At 40.7% G+C, this 18,861-nt stretch overlaps 1 protein-coding gene across 1 annotated transcript in view; it reads left to right on the top strand.

The window, feature by feature from the left end:
• The window catches only part of TBL1X (transducin beta like 1 X-linked), a 201,419-nt gene that overhangs the window by 62,335 nt on the left and 120,223 nt on the right, over positions 1 to 18,861 (top strand). The window contains exon 2 of the mRNA XM_074147899.1: positions 193 to 265. The gene's annotated coding sequence lies outside the window, so the exon portion shown is untranslated. The remainder of the gene's footprint in view (positions 1 to 192; positions 266 to 18,861) is intronic.

The raw sequence follows: 18,861 nt of genomic DNA, 5'->3' as shown, positions 1-18,861 counted from the left end.
GCAGGGGGAAAAAAAAGCTTGGAGTTCACTTTTGGTTAAGCAATTTGATGGGAAATAATCCTTTTATAAAAGCCGGATATCTGAATTTTTGACTAGCTGACAATTTGGGGCCATAAGAATTTATATAATTAAGAGATGAACTTATGAGGAGTTATGTAAATTGTTTTTTTCTTTGTTTTTTATTGTATGCAGGTACCTAAGGATAAAACTGGCCTGAAGGGAAAATCTGGGGGAAACTGGGGAGCTTGACTGTTCTTGCACCTGAGTAAGTGAATGTTTAGCTGGAAATCAGCTTTACAAAATGTTAAAACTGTTAAATGTTTTTCAGCATCTCTGTGCAATCTGTAACTTGAGACAGTACCTTGGCTTTTGAATTGAAGGAGATTAGAAGTGCTAGAGCTGGTTAAAGGGAATGTTGTATAGAGCCTTCTGTGCTTTGCCTTAGGTTTGCTTTTTATTGCTACCCTTGAAGCCTCTATAAAATTAAACATAGATCATAGGCAGGATTTCTCGGTATTTTGGTGTTTGCCTTTTCAGTTAATTACCTTGAAACTAATTTCTGAGTTTGAACAACCTCTCTGTTTCTTGAAGTTAAACTCGATCTTGCTGGTTTGTGATCATAATAAGGCACTGAGATTCAGCAGGACTGAAGTCATAAGAAGAGGTCAGGTTAAGCACGACATCATCAGAGGATGAAGGCTCAGATGACAACCTCGTGGTGGCCTAGTATGGTTGTCTTGGAAAGGGTAAATGCTCATTTCACGTTGTTTGAGACAAAAGCTATTGTCTTGGTTGGGTTTGCTTCCATTAAAATAGTTGGATTAGCTTCCACCAAAATAGGACAAGGACAGCTTTTCTTCATCAGCTTTGACCAGGCATGCTGCAGACTTTCCTAGGCGTCTGAAGGTCTCAAACCAGCCTACATAGGTTTCTGAAAAAGCAGGAAAAATATTTTTCAGTTACCCACCTAGCTTCCTTTCTTGTCAAGCCAAGCATTATTCTGGTTACAACAATTATTTTACATGTCTAAAAGATACTTTGTTATATTATTTAACGTATTTATTTATTCATACATATTCATACGTGAAAAGCATGTAATATTAGATAAGTATAGTATAGCATGAAACTTCTTTCTATTTGTAAAATATTTTTAATAATGGGCAAGTTAATTGAGTTTTCTGAAACAATTGCCAGAGCTGGAGCCTTTCTTCCTGATGGCATTTATCATGCTAAAAGAATTACGTTTAGTTTTGGAAGGCTTCAGTAAGTTGAATATCCTTACTGGTATCTACATTAAATTTTACAAACTCTGCTTATCAGCTGAGAGTCTCTTGATTTAATCTGGTCTAAACTTGTTATCAGTGCATTTTATTCCAAATCTGTGCTGTGATTTAATCATATTCTTGTACTGAATGCATGAATTTATAAATTGATATGTCATGTCACTGTGTAAAACAGTATATTTCATTTTGCTGTAGTATTTACTGTGTTTATCTCTTTGTGACAGTAGTAGAAAAAAAAAGTCATTGCTTTTGATATTAAAGAGAATTAAATACATAACTTAAAAATATGCAAGCCTTTGTGAACTATACCCACATAAGACTTTTAATTAATTAAGAAACGCATTATGGCAGCATTTACCATTATCATTCTTTGATTTGTAAGTTAGGTAGTGAATCACAAATACTGCCTGAGACTGTATTATAAGTTGCTTTCCTGTGCATTTGTAGTTCTCAGTGAGGTTCTGGTTCCTGCAAATACTGTGCTTTGTCATACTTGCAGTCATTGTGCATGGTTTTAGGAATTAGGTCTGTGGACTAGCGAACAGGTGTAAGGTTTATTAAAGGAGAGAAGTTCAGTGTTCTTAAATGATAATGGCATGTTTTGAAATCAAAATTGGCTCAACAGCTCTATTTTAAATCCAGCAGGGACCTCTGAGAGAGGTTTTTGCCTTGTTTCTTTTAACTTCTATACTAACATGCAGCAAATGTTTTCATTTATTTCCTGTGTTATCAGTCCCACTCTGTATTATTTTAGTCTATTGCTTTTGACAGTGATGAAAGACAGGTATTTCCTGACCTTTTGTATTTTGGGTGCTACATAAGCTCAGCTGTTCTCTTCGAGAATATTTTCTTCCCCTGTCTTTTTCTCCTTTCCTCTTTTGGAAGGCAGCACTAGAAATTCTAGGTGCAATTGCAGTCTTTTTGGAATTGTGGCTTAAATTTTGTGCTCGTGTACATGAGATGGGAGCTTACCCATACAAAAGAAAGGTGTTCATTCTGCTGGCTTCGTAGGTGCAGTGACTTATGCCTTGACAAAGATACCATGTCATTGTAATGTTACTTTTTACTTGAAAAGTGTCTTTAATTGTTGCTACAGGAAGGCGGAAGTCAAGCACTATTGAACTAAGAGCTGGGAATAATCCAATTAAATTGTGTAGTCTATTCCTTTATGAACATAGGATTGATCTCTGATTTAGGTGTTTTATCCAGTTTATTATTTGCCAGTTACTGTAGTTACTGCATCACCTGCAAATTTTCTCGTTCAGACTTGAAATTGCGTGCCCTGGGGCAAGATTTTCTTAGTTAAGCATGGAAATGAACTGGCCATGGTTTTGAGACCATCTTGCACGTAGCGGTTCTTGTGCCTGGTGTTCTGGAAAGATGGACGGGTTTGTGCAAATCTGCATCTGGGTTTGAAACAAGATGAAATATATCTGTGACACAACCCTCGGTGTGCTGTATTACGTTCTTTTTCAGGGATTGGTAGGTAAGAGTCCGTACTGTATTTAGTGGCTGAAGCAACTGGTACTGTTGCTACAGCCTGTTGATACTCTAGGATGAAGCTCTTCAACTTCTTTTTGCCGTTAATTTCGGGGAGATTGTTATTATTTCTGTAAAACATATTGTACGGTTTCTGACAGTTTTTAAAGATATCGTGTGCTCTGTTGTTCATAGTCTAGAAGTCTCTGGGGATTTAAAACTCTCTACAGTCTCTCTCTCACAGAGATCAATTAAGTTTCTAATTAGAGTTGTATCAACTTAGCATCTACTGAAATCCTAAAAAAGGTAATGTTCAATGGGATAATTCTAGAAGGTTTTTTTAATTTTAAGAGAAATTTTTGGTTAAGGATTTCTCATTTTTTATATTTTTGAGAGGGGTTCTTTGTTGTTTGGAAATTGGCATTTGAGTAATGGAAAGATTCAGTAGCTGAAATTTTAATAAAAAGAAACCAAACATTTATTTAAACAATTTTATTTATTAAAATAGCTTGTTCTCAGACTGCTAACAGAACTGCAGTTGCAACCTTCCCACCACGTTTTCTGTCACAGAATCATATGGGGTTGGAAGGGAGGGACCTCTGGAGATCATCTAGTCCAACCCCCCTGCCAAAGCAGGTCCTCCTAGAGCAGGTTACGCAGGAACATATCCAGGCGGGTTTTGAATGTCTCCAGAGAAGGAGACTCCACCACCCCCCTGGGCAGCCTATTCTAGTGCTCTGCTACCCTCAAAGTAAAGAAGTTCCTCCTCATGTTTAGGTGGAACTTCTTACATTCAAGTTTGGGCCGATTTCCTCTTGTCCTATCCCTGGGCACCACTGAAAAAAGACAGGCCCCATCCTCTTGACACCCATCCTTTAAGTATTTATAAGCATTGATCAGATCCCCCCTCAGTCTTCTCTTCTCTAGACTAAAAAGACCCAAGTCCCTCAGCCTCTCCTTGTAAGAGAGATGCTTCAGGCCCCTAATCATTTTTGTAGCCCTCTGCTCTACCCTCTCCAGCAGTTGCCTGTCCTTCTTGAACTGGGGAGCTCAGAACTGGACACAGCTGTCTCTGAAAGACAACTTATTTTGATCAGACTGAAAATGTTGATGAAATTATATCTCCTTGTTTTGCCTGAAGCCAAGTGACACAGCCTTTCATTGGTGTTTGGAAAGTTGTTTATCACTAAATTTGAAAGGTACCGAAGTCCTGTGGTTGGCCTCAGCATTAAAATATATAGACACTTCTGCTTTATGAGGCTGTAAACCAGATAATTCATCACTAGTGGGGATCTGGAGGTAGACATGGGCTTTTAAAGAACAATATGTTATATTACAAATTCCTTTGGAGGGGGAGTGTTTGTTTTTAGGGATTCCTGGAGAGTGGAAGCTTATTATGGTGGTATTGTGCATGTAATAAATCATGTACTTTGCCTAGGGTTTTTTGTTTTTTTTTTTTTTTTTTTTTCCTTAAAGGTCTAAGACCATTCAAACATTCTGTCATAATGAGAATAAGAAGTAGTATCCTCTCTGCAAGCACAGAAGTGAGGGGGGAAACAATGATTTTTTTTTTTTTTTTTTTTAAGTGTAATATTCTCACTATCTATATAAAAAAATGATAGCGTGTTACACAACTCACGTGAACAGCAGTGCAACTGTGTTGCTGTTGTCTGCCCAAACAACAAGAAATGAGAAAGAAAGAGGGGATGGCAAGGGGGATATGTGTCGGAGATCGGCATTGTGGTATGAATGAATTGATGCTGTGGTTTTATTGGGGGTGGGGCAGACTCATTACAGGAGGCTTCATCTGTTTGCTGCTCTTCGATATTTAGAAAGCATCTTTAGTGATCCTTTTTTGCAAACCAGCTCATGCAGTAACTGGCAAAACAGAAGCAATTAGTGGTGTAATCTCAAAGGGAATCTCAAGCTTCACTTTAAGTGCAATGATTAAATCCACTAAAATGATAACCATTGCTGCCAAGAACTCCTGTAATTGGTCACTAATGTATTTTGTTGTAGCAGTCGATAACCACTGGATTTCATGCATGTAATTAGTAATGCATACACGTTTGGTCAGTAAAATTGAAAATCCTAATAACCAAGGCTAGAGGGGGTGGGAAGGAACACAGGGCTGGAGAACTGAAATAGTGCTCTGTTGATAGTACCTAACTAGAACTGTATGCTTCAATAAAACAAGTGTCCTACTGTGCTGGAATACAAATGGGCTGTCTGTGGCAGGATATAGCAAAGACGTTTGGCAGAGAGGGATTTGAAAGCTTCTGGCATAATGTAATTGAATTGGCCGTTTCTTTAAAGATACAGCAAATTGTTTGCTGCGGCATTCATCATCATAAGGAAGGTCAGACAGCTTGCCAAACATATGATATTCATAATAAAAAGTAAAACGGTGACGCTTATATTTAAACACAAATCATGTTATCGTGTTTGTAAAAACTGTGGAAATGAATGGGAATATTTTTGGTGGCGCTGAGGCATTAGTAGTCTAAGTAAGACTGTAATTCAAGAGGGGGAAAGCTTATAGTCAAGGAAAAGACCCCCAAGGGAATTCAGCTAGTGAGCAACATATGATCCCCCTGACTTGAGAGGGTAGTAGGTCTTTTAGCAGGAGTATTGCTGTGACTCTCTCTTCTGATCACTTAAGGGAAGATAAGCTTGTATGATCCCATTTTTTCCCTCTTAAGAAAACAAAGGGGAAAATACCAAAGAAGGACCTGAGGAAGTCTTTAAAAAGACAAAATCTAAACTGAAGCGTTGCTGGGTTTTGTTAGTCAGTTACGCTGTGGCAGAATAAGATGATGCAACAACCTGTACCATATCTGAAATGTTATAAGAAATGCTCCGTATTGGTACACTGGGAAATCCCTCTCGAGTCACATCCAGAACGCTGAACATAAATTGCATGATGACAGGGGCTTTGGGCCACACCGTGATGCCTCTGCAAATGAGTAGCTGTTAGCTTTTAGGTTCTAACACATTCAGGAGACTGGCATTTTGATTTCTTGCACTGCTGCACCACTGATAGGGTTGGAAATGGGAATCAAAATAATTAGATTGGATATATAGATCCCAGCAAACCAGCCAAGAAAGCGGCTGGGCTGGGGAGGGCTGCTCTGAATTCTAAAATGTGCCAGCACTTTTTTTATGAGAGGGCGAGGACGGAAGGAGTAAACTAGAGTGCAGATGCTCTCCATTTATATTCAAAGCATGTAATAAAATAATTGAATATATGCTTCCTCCTATTAAAGCCTGTTAAAATCAGTAATAAAGTACATTAGCATTATATTAAAAAGGGAGCACAAATTTTCAGGTAATATAACTTAGTTACAGTATGCACAGTGTACAGATAGGCAGACTGGGAAGTGGTCTTCTACATCATCTGAGGCATTCCTGCTTGCTGATACAGGACTGTTCCCATTAGTGCATTTTCTGTTATTTTGTCCAGCAGTAGCTTTGCAGTATTCCCTCTGGCAGTTTTTTTCCACAGGCCAACAGTTGTTGCCCTCCAAAAAGCCTTCCCTGCTAGTCACTCAATATTTTTCTATTAAAAAAAAAAAAGAATCTTACCATTTACCCCTTCTTCAGTTTCCATACCTGATAGAAAATGTCTTCCTTTTTCTGCTGTGCAGATTCCTACGTTAGATATTTGTAAACTATTACCCCACTTTCTCTTTGCCTTCTCTCCTTCGTTCCTTATTACTAAATTTTTTTTGGTACCAAATTAGTTATATCTTGCATTCTCCCAAGTAGTATCTCTTTGTTTCTTTCCATTTGTATTTCTGTGTTTCCTTTTCGTTGCATTAAATCCCAAGTTCTTCTTGTCTCTGCAACTTCTAATCTATCTAGTCAATGTTAATCATTGGTCTGAAATAGCCTAGTGGTTTGTGTGCACATCTGTGATGAGGAAAGCAGTGGATACAGTATCTCTTGTGCTTTAAAGCCAGATGTAGAGGGCTGTATCTCTGCTAATACTATACAATCATAACACATGCTTAAGTATTTTCCTACTTTTGCAGAAGCCTGTCCTGCGTCCTGTCCCCAGAGCACTGGCTGAACTTGTAAGCAAATCCAGCAGTTGCTGGCTCCAGTTGTAGTCACTGGAAAAAGCTATGTTGAGCTGTTTCTGAACATCCTTGTTCTGAACTAAACATCAGCATTTTTCTCCTGTTCCCCTACTCCAGATCTCCAGGTGATTTTAGATGTTAGTTTTCTTATTGTGCTCTTCAGTTCATTATTTCACATTATGCTACTTAATTGTAAAGATAGTGATGAGGAATAGCAAAGTGATGTATTTTCGTTTTGATCGGTGCAACCCCGTAATACCTAAAGCTCCTTCAGAAGCTTGTTGTTCAGAAGTTGTCATTTGTTTATCTTCAGGTGCACTGTGGCCGTACTGTACAGCTTGCACGTAAATCTACCATTCAGTGATACAATGTTTTGATGTAGGATTGCAAAACTAACAAATAAAAAGTGTATTTACTGTCCATATGGAATGGATGATAGTATGGAGGTGTAGTACTCATACCTGAAGCTCAAAGTGTCTAGACATACTTGGGACAGCGTTTGGGACTTCCGGAGGAGATCATCTTTCTGATAGGAAACTGATAAAATCCAATGTGTTTTGTCAAACAGAAACTGAAATTGTGAGATGGTCATCTTCTGGTAATAGGTGTGTGAAGATTCATAATATGAGAAGGCTCTTTTGTTTGGTAGTTACGGAAATAGAGGGATGCATTGGAAATAAGCTAAAGGTAGAATTCAAATAGGAAACAGATTTTGTTATTCCCACAGTATTCATAGCTATTTAAAGCTGGAAAATTGTTGAAATTGAGATGAGCTGAAATTTTTATATCCTGTTCCGATGAATTTCTAAAATACAGATTTCTTTCCATGTTTCAAAGTTATGTGTAATGCAAGAGTTGCATGTTTGAGTTTCAAAACTTGTGTTATTGAGGAAACCCAGTTAGATAATGTACTGGTCTCTTTTTGTCTTCATGCTTATGAAGGTCTTCAGTTGAGGTTAGGGCTTTCATACACACCGATTACTTAGCTGAGATGATGGTCACATATTTCTGGAGTGCAGTTGCAACACAGTACTTACTGTGCAAGAAACTGAAGAAATAGTTCAGTTATTTGTCCTGATCCAGAATTTACCTTCATGATGCCTTCTGCTCAGTGCTGCTGTTCTGACAGATAAAACATACAGCCCAGTTAGGAGCCCAGTAAGGTTGACGAATGTTCAAAGTTTGCTTGAATGCTTGGCACTGATGTTTTATATAGAGAACTCGGGGAAAAAAATGTTCTTTTCTTTTTAATAATTTTTTTCCTTGACCTTTATCTGCAGTGAAATTGGCTCAGAATATCACAGCTGGTCTAAATGCAACACTTTATTTATGGCAATATATAGAAGAACAAGTGGGGTTTGGGAGAAAAAAAGAAGTGAAAGCATCTTAGCTTTTTTAGATATATAACTTGCTGAATGCGAATGAATGCAAATACCACTGTCTTGAACAAAGAGATCAAATTAAATACCTTGCATGGATTCCATAATGCCTGTCTAAGAGGACCGCAACGCTTGATCCCCCATATTTTGACTACTACATTCAGTCAGCAGTATAGCAGTGTATTTTACACAGGCTGTAAAAAAAAGGCAGTGTGTAACACAGGTAATATTTTCCATACCTGTTAGAGTGTTAAATGCTATTAAATATTTCCCATTCCAATATATAAATAAGCTTTTATGATATGAATTCTAGGTAATGGAAGCACCTTACATATTTCAGCACTGCAGTATAGCATTTGTTTTGCTTAGGAGACCTGCAGATGGCTTTAATCTTCTATTTTAAGTTATTAAAATCACATGATATAAACAGCAGGATGTGCCATATAGCTAACTTGATTGTGCTGTAACTCAGAACAAACTGGGCTGTTTCTTCCTTGTCAGGAAGACTTTATGTGCTTTTTGTTATCTTAGCCTTGGTTATTGGAACCATGTTTATCCTTCTTCTACAATAATGTTCAGAACTAATTATGTTCAGTTCACTACCAGTGCACATTATATGGGATGAAATCTTTTGCTGTACAATGAATGAACCCGGCTCTTCATTATTTTGTGTTGACTTTGGTTTTGAAAGCCATCTGAAAATGGGTAAAAGAATATTCAAATTAATTTGCTTTTTCTGATCTCTTATGCAACCCTTAGAAACACGGTGAGTGGTGTCCTCTTGTGAGATAGTATACAAGCAAGGAAATTTTTAGATTCTTTCTAAACTGGTGGAGCAGTTTCATTTGCACACAAACCTAGCTGTAAAGAGATGCATATAGTTAGTTATTTAAAAAAATAAATGTTGTGGCTGTGTAGGACTCAATTTTACTGAAGGATGTGGAAAACTGTTTATGTATTTTTGAAACAAAACCTGTTATTATTATGTAGTCTTAGGGGAATGTGTTTTCAAAACTTGCTTTGTTACTGTTACAAGTTTTTTAGACTTTCAAAGCATTAGTTCTTATATTAATAATACTCTTCTACCCATGTATTGTTTGGAAGAATTAGGCTTGTTCAGGAAATGATAAGTGACAGCACTGATATCTTAGCTTCCTACCTTGGGAAGTGCTTCCCTTATTTTCCTTTTTCGTGCCCCTCTCCAGGAACAAAAGCAATACAAAAATGCAGATGTTGAAAGGCACGAAAATGTGTTTAAAGTATTTTCCTTCTGTCTTGGAACAATGGTTGCTGACAGCAGAAGGCTTGCTTTCTTGTTAAAATTAGATTTGAATCATCAGTGTAATAGCAGTAGGAAATTGTAGGATGGAAGGGTGCCAGGAAGCCTATCTATATCTGCCCTTTCAGTATGCGGTAAGGTGGGCCCTGAATGACTTTAGCTGGCTCCTCAGTTGAGCAGGCTTGCCCTATATGACAAGTACTGGTTTAAGCATCTTTAAAACAAAATACTTTGTACCTAGGCAAAAGCCATTTAGATGAGTTACCAAGAAGAAGACACAAGCACAGCAACGTAAGATGGCTGTTACAACTTAGGCTTCTGAAGTGAGTGTTTCTTGTCGGTTCCTTACATTGCCTTAATTGGGCCCAAGCTCATTACCTCTCACCATTTTCCTGGACTATGACAAAAAAATCTGTGCTTTGGGGCTTGGTTTATTGGATTTTAAGGTTGTGAAAACACCGCAAAGTTTTCATGAGCTAGCTGTGAGTAAAATAGAGGACGATGCCTGCTCTAAAGCTGCATCGAGTCAGCATCATTCCAGCTTACTCTGTTTCTCCTCAGCTGTTTTAAGGCAGTCCAGTACCCAGTTGCTTCCTTGATATAGTTATTAGCCATTGGCTTTGCAGTAACCCAATCTATGGAAGGCAGTGACTTCTCTGTGCACCTTAAAACTATTCACAGAAATGGTTGTAATTCTGCTGATGCAGAATGCAGCTGCCCATTTAAATCTCTTTTTCTTACAGAGGGGCTGGTTATGTCTCTGCTGTGTACTGGCTTCTATTTAATTTCTGGTGCAGTTTTTCCACTATTTCCATAAGCAGCTTGGTTCCTGATTACTTCAGGGAGTGCTTTGTATGATATAATGGTAATTGATATCAGATGAAGTGCTAAAGCTACCATTCCCCTAATTTAAATTAGTGCCAGTCAGAGATGGGAGAGCCGAAAGCAAGATTGTGCATGGGAGAGGTCTCTGCTTTTGGAAATTACTTTGTTTGCTCTCATAACAGAGTAAGAATTTTCTTTAGGTCTTCTTTAGGTCATGCGGTTATTCTTGTCCTGGGTGGCAAAGTGGAATCAAAGTGGTTGTGAAGGGATGATCACGGAGGAATTTTAGTTTAAGTGTTTAATGATGTTTAGGGCATTACTGTTCTCTTCATCAGTGCTATGAATGCAATCAGACATATTTTAAAATAAATCTACATAAATAACTGGCTTATAATAATGCAGCATTGGTTTATATCCTTTTATATCATTTGTTTACATCTATTCCATTTAACACTCTCTCTTTTGTATGTATGCATGTATCCATCTATCTGTATATATCTGGAGTTTGTATATATAATGTTTATTTATTTTATGGAGACATAAGCAGTTCTACAGCTGGACTGTATTGTTTATAGGTATTATTTAGCTGTTGGCAAATATTTGGAAGGCATGGGACCACCATAGTTTCATAAAACTGGTAGAGCAAACTTGATTGTACCCAAGAGAAAATTGAAAGTGTTGCCTGAGCGTGAAAGACCTCCTTGAGTTGACCTTCTTGTGTGTTCAGCTTATAGACTGCAGTCCGTACTCCTGCATGTGAACCAACTGGAACAACAGTGGGCTATGTGGAAGGTTTTGCTGAAAATTACTGATGCATTTGTATTTGAAAAAGTGGAAGGGCATTGATACAGTTGTTTTCCCTGAAATCCTTACAGGCCTGATAGAATGATGTACTGTCAGGTAGGCTTCAGGTCACCCAGATGACAATGGTTTGCACAGCTCCACTGATAGCTTGTTCTGCTCTCCAAGATGTTTCCAGAAATGCAACTCAAGTTTTCTTTTCTGTACTTTGAGTCCGTTTATATCTTTGCTGATTAATCTAATTGCTTGTCCTCTTTGTGATATCCTGTGGGATATTTGTAGACAGTTGTTTGCCACGTTTCTCGAGACAAGGTCAAGAGCCATTCCCTTAAATACCCCAGATACTTGTGTTATGTAGAGCCTTTTTGTAGGTGTTTTTCCGATTTGTCTTGTCCATAAAAGTATGTAAGTCAAAGCTAGAATATTAAGGTTTTTACGGCATTAACTGCTTACATTCTAGTTCAATTCAGTGCATTGTGATATTGCATATACTCTTTAATCATACTGTTAGCCAGTATCATCTTTAAACATATTCCATGTCCCCTGGGTGTCTACCTACCATCTGTTACTTTATCCCATTAGATTTCTACCAGATTTCCCATTTTCTCTCCAGCATACTGTGCTGAAAAAACCCTCCTTATAGTTTTCCTTATTGATCTCTCAGTTTAGTCTTAATTACACAGTTAATCAGATTACGGTGACTTTTTCTATTTCTCCCTTTCCTGTGCTTTTCAGTTTGACCAAAAGCATATAACCCGAGCTCATTTTCTTCATTTCTGCACACAGATATTTATTTGCATGCAGGATGAGTATACAACATTCTTCTAAATGCTGTTTTCTGTTCCATTTGCTTTGTGTGGTGGGTATAAAGACTTACGTGGGGCCCAATTCTTCACACCTTCAGCAGCTTCTCGGCCTCGGCTTCTTCTTGTGGGCCAATGGAGTCCTAGAATAGAATCGTAGAATCATTTTGGTTGGAAGAGACCTTTAAGATCATCAAGTCCAACTGTTAACCTAGCACTGCCAAGTCCAGCACTAAAGCGTGTCCCTAAACACCCTATCTACTTGTCTTTTAAACACCTCCAGGGATGGTGACTCAACCACTTCCCTGGGCAGCCTGTTCCAAAGCCTTGACAACCCTTTCAGCGAAGAATTTTTTCCTAATATCCAATCTAAACCTCCCCTGGTGCAACTTGAGGCAATTTCCTCTTGTCTTGTTGCCTGTTACTTGGGAGACCGACCCCCACCTCTACAGCCTCCTTTCAGGTAATTGTAGAGAGTGATAAGGTCTCCCCTCAGCCTCCTTTTCTCCAGGCTGAACAACCCCAGTTCTCTCAGCCCCTCCTCATAAGACTTGCTCTCCAGATCCCTCATCCCGCTCTTCGTAGTTGACCCGAGCCAATCCAAATGCAGCAGCTCCAGAAGGGCCCGTCCTGCCCTCCCTCCCCTTTTCCTTGCCCCGTGCTCCTGCTCCCTGGGCCCTGTTGGCTCTGTTGCTGTGCAGCCACGTAGTGCTGAAAAATTGGCTTTATTTGCGAGGTGAGCTTCCAGCCAGACCAAGTCTGATCCAGCCCCTGTCCCTGACACATGGCAGCAGTAGGGTCTTAAATAAGCTTAGTATGGCTATTAATGCACAATGCTGAGTCACTGCTGAAAATGCTTTACTTTGCAGTGAACCCTTTTAAAGCAAACCATTGCCAGATCTGGTCTGGCTTGAACGGGCTATAAATCACCATCCTGAGCTACTGAATGACAAGTGGCTTGGTCGTTTCTGTGGAGAGGCAAGGTAGGCACGCATGGAGAACTACCTCAGCAGGTGTCTGCAGCCACTCTGCCCTGCCTGAGCATCACCACCCAAATAAAAACCTGGGGAGATACTCTCTGGGCAGGGAGAGACGCTTTCTGTTTTCTTTAAAACCTGCGAGAAATTTAGTATTCTGGGAAGACGTGTGAGAATTCTTTACAAACACTGGCTGTCTTAACACCAGATGACTGATGATATTAAATTCTCTCCTGATGTTGTGTTATAGAAATACCTCAGCAGGCTGGAGCTCAAACCTGGTGGTAGTTCCAAACAACTGAGAGAGCATCTCTACTGTTTACTGACATTAACCAACATTCCTGCATTGAGGACCATTGTTTTATAGGGAAGGAGGGGGTTCTTTCATTCACTGCTCATTTTTTTGTATTGCTGGACAAAAGCTTGCCTGATAAAACAGCGTATTCTCATGGCTAATGAGCTCAGCCAGTCCTTGGTTTCTGTCCATGTGCTACAGGAATTAAACCGTATGGAATATTACTGTGGAATATTTAGGTTCATTTATAAATACAAAGATTCATGTGTACAAATTGGCTCAGTCTTAATTGATTTAGAATACTGGATTAGACAACACAGCTGAGCCAACGTAACTCTTGCTGCCGCCGAGAGAGGTGGTTCAGCCCTCGCTTTTGTCTTCCCTCCCTTCTGGCCATATGGTGCTCGTCTGACTCCTCACTCCACCGCTGAACTCCTTCCTTCCTTCCTGGAAGAGATCAAGCCATTTTATCTGGTTCAGCGGTATAAAACAGGTGTGAGGAGCTTTGCACTTCCCTTCTAGAAACTGTGTTTCAGCACAAGGGTTGCAGTTCTAGTGAGAAAACCTCCAGTGCCAAGGAGTACAAGCTAGATCATCATGGGTTCATTTATACTTCTGTTTTGATCAAGAAAAGGGGTTGTCTGGCTTTACATATATGTGCTGTGATATATTTTTAGAAGTTACTACCTGCACGTGATATAATAGTACTGTGGCACAAAAAAAAAAAAAAAAAAAGAATGGCATTTCTAGCACAGATGGCATGATTGATAGAGCTGTGGGTTTACATACTTTGAATTTTAGTGGAGTGAGGAGACTTTCTACTCTTAAACTTACACTATCCCGCATTGCAAAATTAAAGATGTTAAAAAATGCCTGGGTGCATGTATACTTGGCAGAAAAACAGGACTTACGACTTTACCCAGTAAAAATCAGTGGTCACAGAATGAAAGTGTTTTTCACCAGTGAATCATGTAGAACGTGGCTACGCTTCAGCGGTTTTGGTGACCAATGAGGGCATCACGTGTTTGAAGTACGGGTGCTCTACTTGTGTTTGTTTGGACTTTCTGTCTTACTGGGCTTCTGCAGAGCTAGTGAGAGTCACCTCTGGTGTACTGCTATCCTTTACATTGGAAAGCATCGTGTAAAGCAATGTAGTAACTTTGGAAAACAGTTGCAGGGTTTACAGCATTGGGAGTGCTGGGTTGGGTACCACCTTGATTTAACGATGGCATTTGCAAGCATGTGTGAAAGTGCAAATGCAAAGGTTGCAGGGGTGACTCCAACCTTGCAGGAGCTGGAGCAGGCGCTAGGGCAAGAAATGTCCTTGTTGGTGTTGCCCAAGTTTGACTGCTGCTGCCGTGTGCCCAGCACAGGAGTGGTGGTGGCGGGAGCTGCCCAGAGCCTGAGGAAGCAATCAGAAGGGAGAGGCCAGAGAAGGATTGTGCCTGTGGCTGGAGGAAGCAAGGCAGAGATGCCTTCGGTTTTCATAGAACCATAGAATGGTTAGGGTTGGAAGGGACCTTAAAGATCATCGAGTTCCAATCCCCCTGCCATGGGCAGGGACACCTCCACTAGAGCAGGTTGCTCAAAGCCCCATCCAGCCTGGCCTTGAACACTTCCAGGGATGGGGCATCCACAACTTCCCCGGGCAACCTGTTCTAGTGCTTCACTACCCTCACAGTAAAGAATTTCCTCCTAATATCTGATCTAAATCTCCCCTCTTCCAATTTAAAACTGTTACCCCTTGTCCTGTCACTACATTTGACATTTTGACAGCTTGGGTGTGCTTTTCTCATATTTAGGGTCTCCACAGTCTTAACAGCATTTTCATTTATGTGTCATCTTCTTGGCTGTTATGCGGTTTTCTGTAGAGAAAGAAAACTTACTAGGTGTAGTGCTAAAAACACTAAAAGTAGTCCTAGTTTTGGGATTCCTGGCCATTGGCACTGTGTGACAAAAATCTCTTAAAGCTGACCTAAAGAAGTACCTTAGGTCGCAGGACTGTACTGCTGTCTCTTGTGGACCAGCTACTGGAAAGAGATGTCCAAGTTGGGTGTAATGAGTTAAACGTGCCTTTGCACGAGCGGAGCCGAGCCAGGCTTGGTCTTGTTTTGCCGGACCCTCTGTATGTCGAACTGAGCCTGAGGCACCAGGGACTTCCGCGGCTTCAGGGAATCACCTTCTGTTTGTGCACTCTCCAGGTGGAGAAGGAGCCCGGCGCAGCACGCTCACGCCAGCCAAGCAGAAGCCAACAGCGGTGGCCAAAGGAGGGCATGTGTCCCCCAACAATTGGGCTTCTTTCAGGCCTGGCTGGGTGAACTGGCAGAGCTGCCTGCCGGCTGGGAGCTGGCTCGAGCTCGACTTTGTGTTGAAATGGAGAGCCAGGGCTGGGCGGGCAGCAGGCTTTGGGGACTTTAGCAGCCGTTTTTTACTCGTCTCTGCTGATGAAACCAAAGTAGGATTTTTTTTTTTTTTTTTCCCCAGCAGCTTTGAGCATATCTAAGTCTGAACATGTTTTGCATGGGACTGAAAAGGCAACCCCCTGTGCCCAGGGCTCCTTGCTGCCAAATTTCAAAACACTGCTGCAAAACAGGGAGGTTTACGAAAATGATGAGAATGAGGTTTGTAATAGAAAACAGAAGTAAACATAAGTGTAGGTGGCATGGCACCTTGCTTTATGTGTGGGGACAGACCTTTATATTCTCAACCAATTAGCGATTTTGAATATCCATATTTGTACACTGGAAAGAGTGGGGTTGCTTAGTGGTTTTGACAATCTGGTCCCCTACAAATTATTTGAGACAGATTACTTATGTATGAGAGAGGTTACTTACAGCCATGTTGCTTAGGAAAATTATGTCATGTATGTATGTGTGTACAGGTGCACATATATATGTGTGTCTGTGTCTGCCAACTGCACATTAAAATAACTTTCTTCCCATACTGACCCCAAAGTTTAGAGGCATTTTTCACACCATGCACGAGGCAGTATCTTAGACCCACAGGTTCTGCAAAAGCAAAGTATTTTCTAACAGCGGCAGTTAATTTTTGGAAACGCAGAACCACAAGGAAGCAGCGGGACTTGGCAGGTCCGTAAGGTTTGGCAGGGATGAACGGCGGGACCAGCAGCTGGGGTCAGGCAGGTGCTGCTGGCCATGCGTATGGATGTGTTTGCATCCCGGCCTCCCCATCCCAGCCTCCCCCGGCCCCATCTGTGCCCCTGACTCATAGCAGGCGCGTACAGAAATGGCTGTGGTTGTACCTGCTTGTGGGTGATGGGTTGTTTTTCCCCTCCGATCGCTGCAGGCACGGAAGAGAACAGCAGCTTATCAAGCGCTTCAATCTGGTTTGCTGAGTGTAACGGCTTATGAGAAAATGGCTGCCTTGTTTTCCAGAGCTGTCCCAGGGATGACCACGCAAGAGAAAATGAGGATCTGAGCATGAGAAATCTCTCAGCAGTTTCCCGGGCCATTTAGCATTTATAAATACACTGTGAAGGATCCTTTTTCTTTCCAGGTAGCTGCCTGACTTGAGTCCTTGCAGATTTGCCATTCAGCACTGTTACTCTGGTGGGAAGGAGCCACTCCAAACCCGCATCAGTGCTCCTTGGGAACCCTTCCAAGATAGGGGTGTGCGCCTGTGTGCCTCTCTCTCTATATAAGCATATATATGCATACATACCTACAAGGTGAGATTTTAGGCTTGGAAGTTTGTCTTCAAAGGTGCTGGTACTGTAATCGCTTGCTTTTTAGTGATGATATTAATGAAGTGTTGTTTTCTAGGGCATTTAGTGCTTCTAAAAATTTCTTTATTTTCTCACCTTTTGAGTGACATAGCACTGCATTATAAGCAGTCATTATGTGATGCGAAATAGGAATGCATATAACCGTTACATTGAACAATCTCTCGGCCAAGAAGGTTTTAATATTAATGCAGAAATGATCTGCACAAAACAATAACCCACTGAATAACCCACTACAAAATTCTCTGCTATTCAAGTGCATTATCCCATTATTAAGTGGGATAATAAAAGCAATTTTTAGCAAATTGTACTAGCTTTTTGCAGCAGTTTGTTTCCTTCCATTCTTCAAATGATCTCAGTGCTGTAATGAATTAATTCTCTCAATACCCTGTTGAAAAAGGCAGAAATTGTACAAGGAATTCTAAACTCTAGGAGACCAAGAAAGTAACTTGCTTGGAATACCGTGGGAAGTAATTTAAAAAGAGTGATTAGCTCCTTTGGCATTTGGACCTTTAATGTAAACGACTGTCTCATAAACTCTGGTAGACTTAGCTGTGGTGGTTTAAGATGTGACAGTTATCTGTTGTACTCATCTGCTGGGCTTAATCCTTCATCGACTGCTGAAGCAAATGTGAACTAGGCTGTGAGCTCCCGTGGAAGCACTGTGGTCCTGGGTTCATGGAATGCCCTCTGCCTGGTAGGTCCTGCAGTGGGGCTTTCCAGTCTGAAACTACCAGAGCTCTTAACAGCCAGGCTCCTAATCATCCACATCTGTTTATAGTCATAAGGGAGAGCAAAAAAGAAAAGAGTAGAAAAAAGCCACCCAAACAAAAAAACCCGGAGCCACGCATGTTGCCTTTAACTGTGGGCTTCCCTACGAGCTTCCAAGAGGTGTTTTAAAAGTGTTGTTTTCAGGTAACTGCTAGCAATATCAATATTGTGGCACTAATATACATTGGTTTCTGACGGCCCATTTCTTCCCGTGACTAGGCTTTTCCTCTTCTTTCCTGTCATTTCTTTAACACAACAGTGCAATAAGCCTTTTCTGCAGGACCGATGTTGCTTTTGAGCACAATCATGACCTATGCAGTCCAAATCAGTTGAAGGCAAAATGTAGTGTGCTCCCTTCATTTTGTAATGAAAAACTGGAGAGAGACATGTTTTGGCTCCCTTTTTCTCAGTTAAGTATAGGACTGTGAAACCTATGCTAGAGCACCTCTATGCAACCTATGCTATGCTGCATGTGGGTTGGAAACACGAGGGTGCCCACGCAGCCGATTCCCTCTTCCAGAGGTCGGCTGCGCTGCTTCAGTGTCGCTGCAAGCCCAGGGAAAATGCTTCAGAGAGATCACTGCAGCTGTGCCAATATCAAACAGAAGATGTGTTCTTGTGAATCAAACCCTCGCTGTGTTTCCTTTGGATCTTCTAGAGCTGTCCAGATGACCTTGTTTTGTATTGGGGAAAAAAAAGGCTTTTTCAAGGAACTACACATTCAAATTGTGTGTGTATCAGAGGAATAGGAGGGATACTATTTGTAGGAGGTATTACAGTCTGCTTCACATGTATTTTTCTGCCACTGTCATTTCTTTTTTAACAACTGGAGCAGAGGAGTCTGAAAATGGAACTGGAAAGAAAACTGCAGGTTTTGTTGTGAAAAAAGTGGAAAGAATACCTGTTTCGTACTGCATGGAAGCTGGCAGAGCTGCTCCTTCCCTCTGAGCAAGGCTCCACTGCAGTGCTTTTTGGAGCGGGCTTGTTACCCGGCTGCCTGCTTTCATTATGTCCCTTGTTTTGGATGGGTCCCACAAGGTCTGCGACAACACGAAGTCGGGCAGAGTGCGGTAGTCTGATCAGGTGACTCAAAGAGGTATCCGCTTTAAAACAAAGAAGAACAAATTATTGCATTGAAAATGCTG

The sequence above is a fragment of the Numenius arquata genome, chromosome 1, assembly GCF_964106895.1.
Source record: "Numenius arquata chromosome 1, bNumArq3.hap1.1, whole genome shotgun sequence".
In the NCBI taxonomy this organism is placed as follows: domain Eukaryota; kingdom Metazoa; phylum Chordata; class Aves; order Charadriiformes; family Scolopacidae; genus Numenius; species Numenius arquata.
This window is presented reverse-complemented; position numbering and strand designations above follow the sequence as displayed.